The 12,581-nt window shown below is 40.3% G+C and overlaps 2 pseudogenes; both read left to right on the top strand.

Moving 5' to 3' along the window:
- The first annotated feature begins 7,443 nt into the window (after window positions 1-7,443).
- On the top strand, window positions 7,444-7,562 carry LOC111736395 (annotated as a pseudogene).
- A 783-nt stretch (window positions 7,563-8,345) lies between these two features.
- LOC111736467 lies at window positions 8,346-8,464 on the top strand (annotated as a pseudogene).
- The last annotated feature ends 4,117 nt before the right edge of the window (window positions 8,465-12,581 follow it).

Genomic DNA, 12,581 nt, shown 5'->3' with positions numbered 1-12,581 from the left:
GATGGGAGATTCATCCTCTCCTCTCCTTGCCCACCCACCTCCATCCCATATCACATTAGTCACCAGAAGCCTCTGATGCCACGTAAAATACAGCCCACGAGAGGCCAGCCCATCGATTCATGAACATGTATTTATATTCATTTTATGGGTTCTGAGGAATCCTATTTTCATGGAGCAGAAAATGTCATTTATAAATATCGTACAAATGATTTATTAAATCCTCTTCCTTCACCTTTTCAATGCTCATTTCTTCTACTTTGAGTTGCTTGGATCCGTGGTAACAAACGCTAAATGTTTCGTCCCAAACAGCAAAATGTGGCAGAAGCCTTCTCTTACTCAGCCGATTATTACCCAGGTCAATGTGCAAGTCAAATCATGTCCCACGGAAAATATCAGCTTCCTGTGGAAAATAACCCACATGACAATTTAAGCAGGTGCTTGTCCTGAGTTCCCATCCTGGTTGAGATATTTGTGGCAGGGTACTTCAGAAGGACCTCGATGACTTGGTTGTTCCATCTAGAGTCCCTTGTTCTGGGCTTACATTCCTACTGTAAGGCTGAGAGCAGATGCAATGTGAAGGGTGAAATTTGAGGAAACTCTCATTTCCTCACCCTCTGGTGGGGGACAGAGGGAGTTAAGTGGGCAGGCAAAGTGACCGGTGCTTTCCCTTCTCACACACCAACCCCTGTGCTTTATGAGTAATCATTAACACAGCTGGCTGAGCTGCCTTCATTCAGTACCTTTAGCCATAACCGAGTACAGACAAAGATTCACAGAGACACCTACAGGTAGTAGTTGGGACTGGAATGAAATAAAAAATGATATGTCTTAATGTGTTTAACTTTAATTTGGATGATTCCAACCAACACTAAAGTCAATTTATTGGGAGTTAATTCAACTAAATTAAGTAGGAAACAATTTATCATTTTTTTATCAGTGTGCAAACTATTTGGCATGGGACAAAAAGAAAATTGACATTTCTTGAGCATTTTCTACAAGACAAGCCCTGCACTGGGCACTGTACATTCAGATGCCATTTAATTGCAGAATAGGCCTCTTGAGATAAGCAGTACCATATCCATTTTACATACAACCATGACTCAAGAGTGTTAAGTAATTCACCCAAGTTCCCACAGGGAGAGAGCAGAGTGGGAGAGCTGGGTTCAAAACCGATCTGTCCCAAATCATCCAGAAGCTTTCAAATGTATGAACCAACTATACGCAGGGCTACAAAAAATCGCATATGTATTAGAGGTTGTAATTTATTCCCCCTTCTTATCAGATGGGTAAAAAGAAAATTAGTAGTTTGAGGCAAATAGACAAACATCTTTGTAAATTCCCAACTGCTGAGTACAAGCAGCAAAATAACTAAGGGTCCACTCTGGTTTAAACCTCGGTCTAATGCAATCATTTTGAGTCCCTTGGGTTAATACTTCATCTCTCAAAATAAAAGTACTTGGTTATTTTTCAGTCTTCCATGCCCCTTCCTGGCTCCCCTCCAAGATGGTATCTGAGCAAATGAACATACGTGGGGAGTTGTCCTGAAACTTTGTAGCCTCTTGGTGGGTGGGATCGGGGTCCTCGAGCAGGACATCCTCTAGCTCCCTGGTCTGCAGGACCTTGTCATTTGTCCTCCCAGTTGCTTTTGCCTGGCTAAGGTCTGCTGTTTCTACTGCTTGTAGCTTATCTTCTGGTTTCTCTTTAATCTTAGCCAGGGCCCAGTGCTGCCTCCTGGCTGCATAGAGGTCTCACCTGTGCTTTTGTTGGCTGTCTTGCTGGAGGGCCTGAGGAGGTCTTCCTACAGATCTCGTTTTGGCTCCTTCACACACACTTAAACACATAGTCACACATGTGCCAGGTACCTCACTTAGCCCACCGGCAAGCTTGCAGGCCAAAGCCCCTAGCATTGTCAGTGCTCCTCCCAGATACACATGCACCCCTGGATACCTTCAGGGTAACATGGGAGATGGGTGAGACCCCTGGGGACTGAAATCAGGCCCTCCCTCTCTGCCTACCTGAGCCATGCCCCCACTTTTGCTCTGCTGTGGCTGTCCCTTTCTCCAACATTAGCACAGAATATTCAGTCAATTCTTTGGACTTCTGCAACCATTCTTTGGTCTATTCATTAGCACGGCCAGCCCTAGCAGATGTGGGCCTTCGTATTTTTATACAAGACAAAAAAGAACGTCAGAGAGGCCTTAAGAGATGGGGGGCGTGGCAAGAGAGGGAGTGGAGAGCAACCTCAAAAACAGCGATCTATCGGTCAAAAGATTTCCAGAAGGGGAGACAAGGAGAGGGGCTTGCATGTTTTGCTTTGACGATAGATTAACAAAAGTGTTGGAAGGAGGACAAGGGCATGCATTGTTTCTACTTAGGGATTAGAACAGCTTTTCTTTTCCACTTAAACTTCTATCTTTTTCTTGGTGTAACTTCCTTCTATGAGTCCCTCAATGATCTGGGCACTGCAGGCCAACAACTGGGCCAACACAGAAATGAGCCTCAGTGTGGGGCTGGCCTCACCTCCCACCACTCCCTCTCTCAGAGCTCCCAGAGAAGAGGCCACTGCAACGGGCATGCTCACCTTGACCCCAAAACTTCAACACCGGAGGGTGTGTTTTATGTCTGGCAGATCTGAAATAAAGCTTTGTCTTTGATTGTCCTATTTAAGCTGCCAGATATCTAATTTCAAATATTTAAACCTTTTTCTGAGAAACAAATTGCAAAAATACCAGATGTGTATAAATGACCAGTATTAGAAAACATCTCTTTCCTCAAAGTGTAACTTCAAATTTTATTTAAGTAACCAAATGTTTCCGAGTATTTCCAACCTTCTGTGACTACCTTTGTTTAAATATCTAAATAAAACAGGTAAAGCTCTCATGGAAAAGTTAGATTAATCCTTCCTCAGAGCTCAAGTTCCACTGTCACCTCTCACTTGAAATGTCTGTTCCCATAAAACTCCTGGCGTTATTAGCTCAGCATCTCATCACTTGAAACCAGTGCCCTGTCTCCCCTGCCCTCAGCCACTTCACTTCATTCCCCCAAAGCTACTCACACCACGAGGTTGTAAATGCAAGACTTTATTGGTTTGGGGAATTTATTTAGTCATTTAAGCTTATTTATTGAGCACTTATAGAGACTGGGCCCCACTTAAACCCTGGGGATTCAGCAGCAAACAAAATTGAAAAAAATCTCTGCCCTCGTGGAGTTTACATTTCAGAGGAAACACTCAGACATTAAATATAATAAAGAAGACACTAATAAGTACACAGAGAACAGTAATACTAGAAAGGGGATAGAGAGTGCTGGGAAGAGAGTATCGATTTTCTAAACAGGGAGTTGGGAAGCCTTCAGCATAATGAATAATCACCAAGGAGGGGCTCGACAGAGCCCTGCTGTATCTGGAGGAAGGATGCCTCAGGCAAAGGGAGCAGCAGGTGTAGGTGCACAGCCCCTGGGGGAGGAACAGCAGGAGGCCAGTGCAGCTGCAGTGGGAGCTAGAGAGGGGATGGCCAAGGTGTGATCCGAGGGGTTGGAGGTCATTGTGCAAGTCAGTAGTAGAGCAGTGTGACATTAGCTTTTACTCAGAGTAAATTAGGAAGCCAATTGCTAAAAGAGGCAAAGAAATGGAGGCAGAATGATGAATTTGGAAGCTATTAAAATAACCCAACCATTGTCCCAGCAGGATGGTGGTGAGGAATGCTTATGGGTTATGGGTATATTGAAGGTCTGTCAACAGGGTTTGCTGATGAATCAAATGTAGGTGTAAAAGAATGAAAGGAACAAGGAGGAAACCAAGGTTTTGGCCTGCAAGACTAGAAGGATGCGGTTATTTACTGATATGGAGAGTAGTAATAACAATGCTGCTCAGGAAAGATGTCAAGTTAAATGCCAGGCTCTGAGACTTCTCTCTGGCTGTGTCCCTTCGGAGTCCCAGTCTCTGGCCTTGCTCCTGGGCTCCAATTTTTCCACATTCCTTTTCTCACTCCCTCTTCCAGGGTTCCAAATGCCTACCTTAGGTGTTTAACTAGAAACTCCAAGATTCCTGTTTTATATTAAGTGCCAATGAACAATTTAGTCATTTCTATGTGATGCGGCGGGGGGGGGGGGGGGGGGGGCGGCAGAGAACAGAAGAAAGCAAGTTCTGAGACAAATTGATTACAAAAAATGTCAGCGTTTTATTTCAAGCTCACTGCAAGAAGCTGAGACCTCTGATCAAACCAAACCGAAGAATTCTCTGATGGGAGAAACGTTTATGGAAAAAAAGAAAAAGAAAAGGAAAAGCGGGGAGACAAGAAGAAGAGGATGCAAAGAAAGAGAAGCTACAAGAAAGAAGACAAAGAGGAAATTGAATTTTTAAAAGCCGATTGAAAATCGTCAGTAGGTGGGTAGCTAAACAACTTTCTGGAAGAGGTTTTTATTTCAGTAACATCTGTCCAGCATTTGATTAGAAATGCTAATTATTTCCGACAAGAAGTCTAGTACCTTTTAAACTATGTAAGTTCTGCCCTGGACAGATTTGGGACCATGTCCTTTCTCACTTCTGTCCCTTCTCTCTCTTCACATTCAATAAATCCCATCAAGTTTTTATTTCCTGAAAAGAGGTGAGTGCTGCCCCTGCACGATGCACAGAATGACAACAATTTCTCTGTGTCTAGCTATGATTTCTTTCTTTTATTAGGTTATGCTCTAAAGAAAAGGTTGTCACTGACATCATATTATGGTATATGACTTCCGCACATGTACTGTGATTGGCATTACTGCCCTCCAACCACTTTTCTGTGCACTGGGCTTCATGTGCTCTGGGCTCTTGAATAGGAGTTTGGCCAGGGAAGCAATGAAAGCATAAACGTCTCAGAGAACCAACCTTGCTGGTATCGTTTTATTTAAGTTTCACCTAAAGAGAGTTTCTAACATAAGCAAAATGTAAGCAGACTCATATGACGAACTTCCACGTACCCATCACGTAGCTTCAACAATTATCAACTCAGGTTGACCATTCTCTTATGTTATTTTGAGGCAAATTCCAGACATCATATCATTTCACCTGCAAATTTTTCACTATGTATCTCTAAACCGTAAGGTTGTTTTGTTTTACATATAAACTCAACACCCATGTCACGATTTAAAATTTAGCAATAATTCCTTGATATCATTAAATTTTCAGTAAGAGTTCAAATTTTCAACTGCCTCATGAATGTCATAATTTTATTTTGTAGTGTGTTTGTTTGAATCAGGATCCAAAGAAGGTCTACATGTTGTGATTGATTGATAAGTGGTTTTTATAGTTTCTCTCTCTCTCTCTCTCTCTCTCTCTCTCTCTACTTCCCCCTCGCTCTGTCTGTGTCCCAACTCCCACCTCCACCCCCATCCCCCACTCCTCCCCACCCTCACCCACAATTTGTTTGTGTAAGAAACCAGGGTTTTCCCATGGTCTGGATATTACTCATTGGTCATCCATGGTATAGTTTACCATGTATTTCCCATAAACTGGTAGAGAGATCTAAACACTGCTGACTTGTTTTAAAATCACATTTGCAGCTTACTTTACTACTGTTTCTGCTATGAAATCTTACTGTTTCTCAGAAGAGTGACATTTGTCCAACTTGCACATTTTTCAAATCTTGCAACATTATTTAAGGTAAGAAGCATTTGATAGTTTTATTCCAAAAAGGGCTAACCACCTTAAATCAAATATTTAAAAAAATATTATTTTAGAACAAAAAACTGATGGTAACGTTTTGGCACAAAAATTATATTCACATTGAGAATAAAGGTTTTCCCAAATCTGGTCTGGGGTGGACCTTTTTTGCGTGATATAATTCACGACCTCTTGTGGGAAGCAATTGGCATTGCTCTTAAAATGCTTGAGAAATTTTCTGATAGACCTAAATGAGATTAAGGACTTCTGGGAAGCCAGGGCTACCCACCCTGCTGACTTGCTAGCCTCATAATTTTTAAACAGACATTATTTTTTCTTTTATCCAGTTTAACAATGATTAATCATTCACTTTTCCTATAAAATCCCTAAGAGAATCTTGAATTGTCATATCTAAAAGTTTCATCTCTTGTGGCTAGCTGGAAATAAAGTTTTGGTCCAAGTTTATAATTCATTCATCTAAGAAGTGGTTTTTAACATTTAGAAAGAAATACTTATTTTTAAAATTATTACTTTGTATGGCTAAGAAATGTTATTGAAAGTGATTAAATATACACATGAGTTCTTAAATAGAAGTAAAATTGGTTTCTTTGAAAACTCTGAGCACTTTGATTTGACTAACAGAAAAAAATTTCTTCTTTGGATAATGTAATTCAAACTTAGCTGCTATCATGGAGTAAAAGATCTTCCTTCAGATTCTTTCTATGAGGAGATCGATGCCTTGAGTATGGAATCCAAGTGCCTTGAGGAAACAACATCTCTTCATAAGTGGTTTGATATCATGATTTAATTGTCAATCAAATGCATCAAGGATAATGGGCTTTAATGAATCTAATAGACGAAGGTTGAATTGGTAAGAAGTGAACTTCACTTCTGCATTTTAAGAAATACATTTAACTCAATGGGAAGTAAAAGATAAATGCTTGCATAAAATTTTAAACTTGATCATAAATAAATAAAAATTGAATGAAAATATAATAAAAAGATTGTGCCTATAACCATGTATTTTAGAAAATTACTTTTTATCATGTCTGTATATTAATTTTCAACATTATCTAGAAACTCTTTTAGTTACCCAGGAAAAATATAAGACCTTCCAAATATACACTTTACAATGACTTTGAGCCCACACTCCTATGGCCTTTCAGGTCATCAGGTTGCACCAAATGACTCAAGATGGCTCTAAATTAGACCTGCAGACCCCAAGGTCTGAGTATAGCTACCAAGAGCAGGTTAGGCTTAACCCTATCCTTAGGGATCAACCAGCTAAAAGTCTTTATGCAGAATTTACATGGATATGCAAAATAGCAGGCCCATTCTGGAAGCCCTCCCAGGTAATTTATACTGGCTCCTGACTTTCCTCAGCCCTGAATCTACAACAAAACAGAGCAGGACTCTCGTATTAAGGAAATCAATACTAGAGGCAATGGGGAATAATAACTATTTCAGAGAATTTTTAAAAGGAGTAAAAGTGATGGTGTACATAAGTACTTAGCACAACATTTAATGGACACAGGTATTTAATATTTATTATTATTTTAATATATTAAATTATGACTATGTATTAAATTGTTATTTAATATATTGAATTAATATTTATTAGCTCCATCTCTTTTCCAAAGTCAAGAAATCCACACGTGCTCAGGGTCAGGGATTGCCAATGAAGAAAGCATGACGCTGCCAAAATAATTATGTCTGCGTAGTGCTTTATAACCTACAAAAAGCTCTGCATGCGTTATCACACTCGAACCTCAGCTTGCCCACAACTACTCAAAGTGCTCTGTGATTATGGCCATGCCATTGTGAACAAGCCCAATCCTGTCTGATCTCGGAAGCTAAGCAGGGTCAGGTCTGGTTAGTACTTGGATGGGAGACCGCCTAAGAAGACCAGATGCTATAGGCATAAAAAAATAAATAAAAATTAAATTAAATTAAATTAAAAAGTGCTCTGCGAGACAAGAGTAAGTATATGTAGTTTATGGGTCCCTGGGAATTTGGTGCAGAAGGATATGATATCTCACCACACTCAGTGGAGCTCTGACCACTGTGAGTTCTGACTCTCAGATATATCACACCCGCAGTCCAGGCCTTCTCCCACTCTCACAGTCACAAGATTCCAAGGAGGGTGATGAAGTAAAGGGATTCTCAGGACACCAGACTTCCAGCGCTAATACTGGGAAAGTCCCAGGCAAACCAAGATGAGTCAGTCACCCTAATTCCAAGAGTAATGAACAACAAACCCCATATAACAAGAGTGCAAAAAACATTAGCCTTCAGAGCTGTAGGAAATATGCCGCTTAGCACACGGCATAGACCTCTGTGGTTTCATGATGTGATAAACTTACATATTTCTCATTCAGAGAAGACAGCTTCTCAAGACCCCTGGCTCTCCAAGGAAGCTAAGAACATCTCTCACCAGGGCCCCTGTCAAGGCGTCAGCGGTGGTGCTAATCTGCCTCCCTCCATGGGTTAATCATGCTCTTTCTGGAGATTAGCAAGTGTGTCCCGGCATGAACTGGACCATCTCCCAGCTCCAATTTCCCCTCACAGAAGCAGATGTCTGCAGGAAGACCACGCAGCCCTTTAGAACAGCTGTGGCAAAAAATTGAGTCACAGTGTAAAGGAGAGGGCATCATTTGCTAGCCTCTGCTTTAGAGAAGTCTAAAAATTTCCATTTGACGTAGGCTTAAAAGGCCATGCCACCCTGAACAAGCCCGATCCCATCTGATCTTGGAAGCTAAGCAGGGTCGGGCCTGGTTAGTACTTGGATGGGAGACCACCTAGGAAGACCAGGTGCTATAGGCGTAAAAAATAAAAACATAAGGGATTGTAAGCTGACAAGGTCCTTTCAATCTGTGAGGTCAACCAAAGGTTGCCTCGCCTAAAAAAATAAAAAATAAAATAAAATGACATAGACTTAAAGAATTTTATGTGTAAAAAAAATAGTGACATTTTTTGTTTTCAATGATGTTCTCTCCCCCTGCACAGTGTTAGTTTTAGAGACTATATCTGAAATTCATAGTACATTTCTCTGCCCTTTGGGGTCTGTTGTAAAAGGAGTTCACCGAATTATCTCCAGAAGAAATGTGGAATTATAAAGCCGCAGAAGCTCAGAAGAGGTTACATTTAGGTGGGTCTTCTGCCACTCAATTCAGCAACATTTCAGTTCCCATCAAGAGAGTCTGTTTCTGTCTCTCCCAAGATCAAAAGGCCCTGTTTTCAAATTATCCACAAAGGAGTGTGTGTGTGTGTCTGTGTTTTCTGAGGTGAGAGAGAAGAGACATCCCTCTACAGTTCCTATATTACTAGACATGTCTCACAAACAAGGTTAATTTCTAGAGAAAGAAAGGAAGAGAGGAAGCGAGGAATTTAGTTTGTGATTGGATATCCATTGCTGAAAAAAAAGAAAAAAAAAAACCACGACCAAAAAGAGCATCAAAGAAAATTGCAGTTTCGTCATCAACATGTTGATGGCGGAACAACTTCCGCAAGACTGAGATGCTGGAGACTGAAAGGCTATGAGACAGATCTGCAAGCCAAAGACCCAGGGAGGCCCTAAGGATGTAAGGAATTATCTCCCTGCCATAGTATTGAACTGTTTTAAGAAAATAGCTATGCACAGAAAAACAATGGCTATATCAGCATCTGAGAGACTTCAAGGGCATATTTTGTTCACCCTCTTCTAGTATAAAGAGACAACCTCAGCTGAGGATCAAGTCCCCATGTGCTAGACATCTTCAGCATCAGCACTCTAGATGCTCTTTCCACCCTCCCCATTCTGCTCTGTCATTCTGGGAGGCTGATCTCTGCTCATTGCATCATTCCAGCTCCTTTGCCCTCAGCCTTCTGTATGGATTCAACCAATGGGAGGCATTTGGAAGAGATAGGTAGGAGACAGGAGGATGAGAGGAGAAGAAGGCAAAATGAGATCGGAGGGCCTTCCTTGCATGACCAAGGGTTGGCCGTGGCTCCTTCCCTCTGAAAAAGGCCACAGCCCCCACTATGCTACAGCTACAGCTATCTCCCAGGGTTCTAGAGGCTCTTTTCTTCCTCTGCCCCTTAGAGACAACTGCTGGTGAAGACCCCGGCTGTTGCTAGTGCTGGAGATACTTCACCGTCCTTCGCTGGTATTCCTTAAACCTGCCTACACCCATATAAATAGCCTCTTAGTTAAATTCTCCTGAATAACCCCCCTTGAGTCTGCCTTCTGTTTTCTATTACCTTCACTGATACCCTTAAGGTGGTGCTACTCTGAATGGAGCAATGAAGCAAATTGCAAAGGCCAATGGCGAGTAAGTGAAAGACAATGCAGAGGACAACCTTCCTACTTTTGCACCTATCAGCCACTTGCACCTATCAGCCAAGGAATGCATACATTGAAGGGAGAGGTCGGTAATAAACCAGGACTATAGGGAATCCTTCTGAGATTTTGTCCCAGGATCTTGAATTCATGGACTTATTGACTTCTGGATGAAACAATCCAGAAGAGTTTATTTCATGCTTTTCAAAGTACAGTTAAAAGGTTTAAATGAAATCATCATTTTGCTAACCCTCAAAATGCTGCATAACCCTCTTTTTTTCCAATAGAGAAGGACACCTGGGTTTCTCTTTCTGTCATAATCAGAACTGAGTAGGACAGCCAGACAAACTGAGAAGGCTGAAACCATCTGGGAAAAACCGAGACTTTCAGAGTCTAGGGAGAGTCAGAAATCCACACAGGAGATCATCATGGCCAAAGGATGATGGTTTTAAGAAAAGAAATGTAAGCCTAGGAAGTGGGGCTGGAAAAAATATCATCCCAAAGGAGAAAAGACACAGGAGACCCAGTGCAGACTCCCGAGGACTAGAGAGCAGGTGTCGCCCAGGCAGGCACAGGGCAGGCAGTTAGCAGAGATGCTCACCACAGGCAGTTGGGGGTCAGTGTAGGCATGTGATCAGCAGTGGGGAAGGTCGGCAACTGATGCCATTTTCACATAGGGCACCCAGCCCCCAGAAAACAAGAGGAAAATGACTAAAGCTCATGCTAGTAGACCTAACAAAGACCAGCTCAGAGATGGTATGGGGCTCCTCAGTTACCCCATGATTAAGGACCATGTTAGGTCCTCGTTTCTGAATGAAGGAAGCCCATAGATGCAGGTAAGGAGCCTAACTGCCAGAACCAGAGGAACAGATATAAAGCAAACATTGAATCTAAATTGATGGGTCATAAATGAAATTGGTGCTGAATATATTCTTCTACCCTCCCTGGAAAAAAGGCCACAATATGAAAGAGTTCTTTAGGCAGAGTCTTCACAAAAAGAAACAACATTTTTATATTGCTTTCAGAATTTGTTCAAGTAAAACTACTTAAAACCCAACAAGTCTCCAAATATGGCACATCAAAGAGCAAAGGAAAGAAATGAATCTCTGTTAGAAATCTGACCAAGTATTTTTTATGCAATTTACAGATGAGAATGCAAGCTTCTGAGTTCGTACTTTCTTCTTTATGTCAAATAGCTCTTCCTCTGTCTCCCCAAACTGGCAATCAAACGTAGTTAGAATGACTGTCAACAAACAGCTGAAGTTGAAGCAGTGAGCAGTTGAAGAAAATAGACATAAAGCAGGAGTGTGGCAAAAAATAACAAGTCAAAGTATTTACTAATTGGAGATAAAAGATAATACAGGCTCTTAAATGAGATATGAATTATAGTCATGTTGGAAAGAAAGAGCAAGAGCAGGAGAGAGACTTGAAGGATCTCATTCTTTAAAATAAAATTTGGAAATTTGATCTTTCTTACAAGTCCAGCCTTCACCAGCACGGTTATACTGTCATGCTGAATATAGCAACCTATTATATATTGACTTTGTATTAATATGAAGACAGTACTGTTGACCAAAAAATAACTTTTTCCCATATCACATAAAAGATCCTCTTTCCTGGAATTTTTTATTTAAATATATATGTTTGAAATATATTTTTATATATAATACACGTGTATAATATGTAATAATGTATACATGCTTATGTAAATATATATCATAAATAAATGTATATCTATATACCTACACATACATTAATAATATATAAAATATCTATATATCTGTATATCTCTACCAACTCAGAGATAGACACATAGATATACAGACATTTATTTTTTCAACCATTCATTGGAAAGTAATTGGCTATCATGTTCAAGGCCCTGTGTTTGATGCTGGGCAGTCAGAGGTGAGTAAGATATCTTTTCTGTCACAATTTAGGAGGAGAAGCCAACTGATTCGATAAATCAAATTAAAATACAATGTAATAAATGCTATCAGAGAACAATATAATTAATAATTAGATACCTAGTGTCTAAGTAGCACTATAAATACAATTACTGAAGCTCATAACACATTATTCTGTCTGGAATTATTATATGTACCCCTATTGTCTCCTTCAACCTCTCAAAGAAAGAGCTGTGGAATGTTTTCATCTGGACCACGATACCTACCACAGTGCTCAGCAAGTGTTTGGTGTTTTAATGAAGATTAAATAGATAATGCTATGAAAGTTCTCTGAAAAATATAAAATGTGACACAAATACTGACAGCTGTCATTGTTTATTCAATGGAGTTGAAAATAGAGAAACCCATTTAAAATAACTCCATTAAAAGATAAAAGGCTGTCGGTCCCTTTTTAAAATAATAATAGCACTGAGAAGAAGGTAGATAGTATATTTACATGCCCCGGCAAAATGAATCAAAAGAACTGAAAACCTAATGGTCAGATTTTAAATGATTACTCTCTTTGAAACCCACTCTCATTCCTAGGGAAATTGAAAATTTCATTATCCTAATAATTGTGTTATGATAAAAGAAAACTAAGTAAGTCACCACATTCCAGCTTGTTTAATATTTTCACAGTGGAAATAAATGATAACAGGTTTTCTCGAAGCTTTCCATT

This window comes from Pteropus vampyrus, unplaced genomic scaffold (assembly GCF_000151845.1).
Source record: "Pteropus vampyrus isolate Shadow unplaced genomic scaffold, Pvam_2.0 Scaffold19, whole genome shotgun sequence".
NCBI classification, from domain to species: domain Eukaryota; kingdom Metazoa; phylum Chordata; class Mammalia; order Chiroptera; family Pteropodidae; genus Pteropus; species Pteropus vampyrus.
The sequence above is the reverse complement of the archived record's forward strand: the minus strand, read 5'-3'. Positions and strand labels throughout refer to the sequence as shown.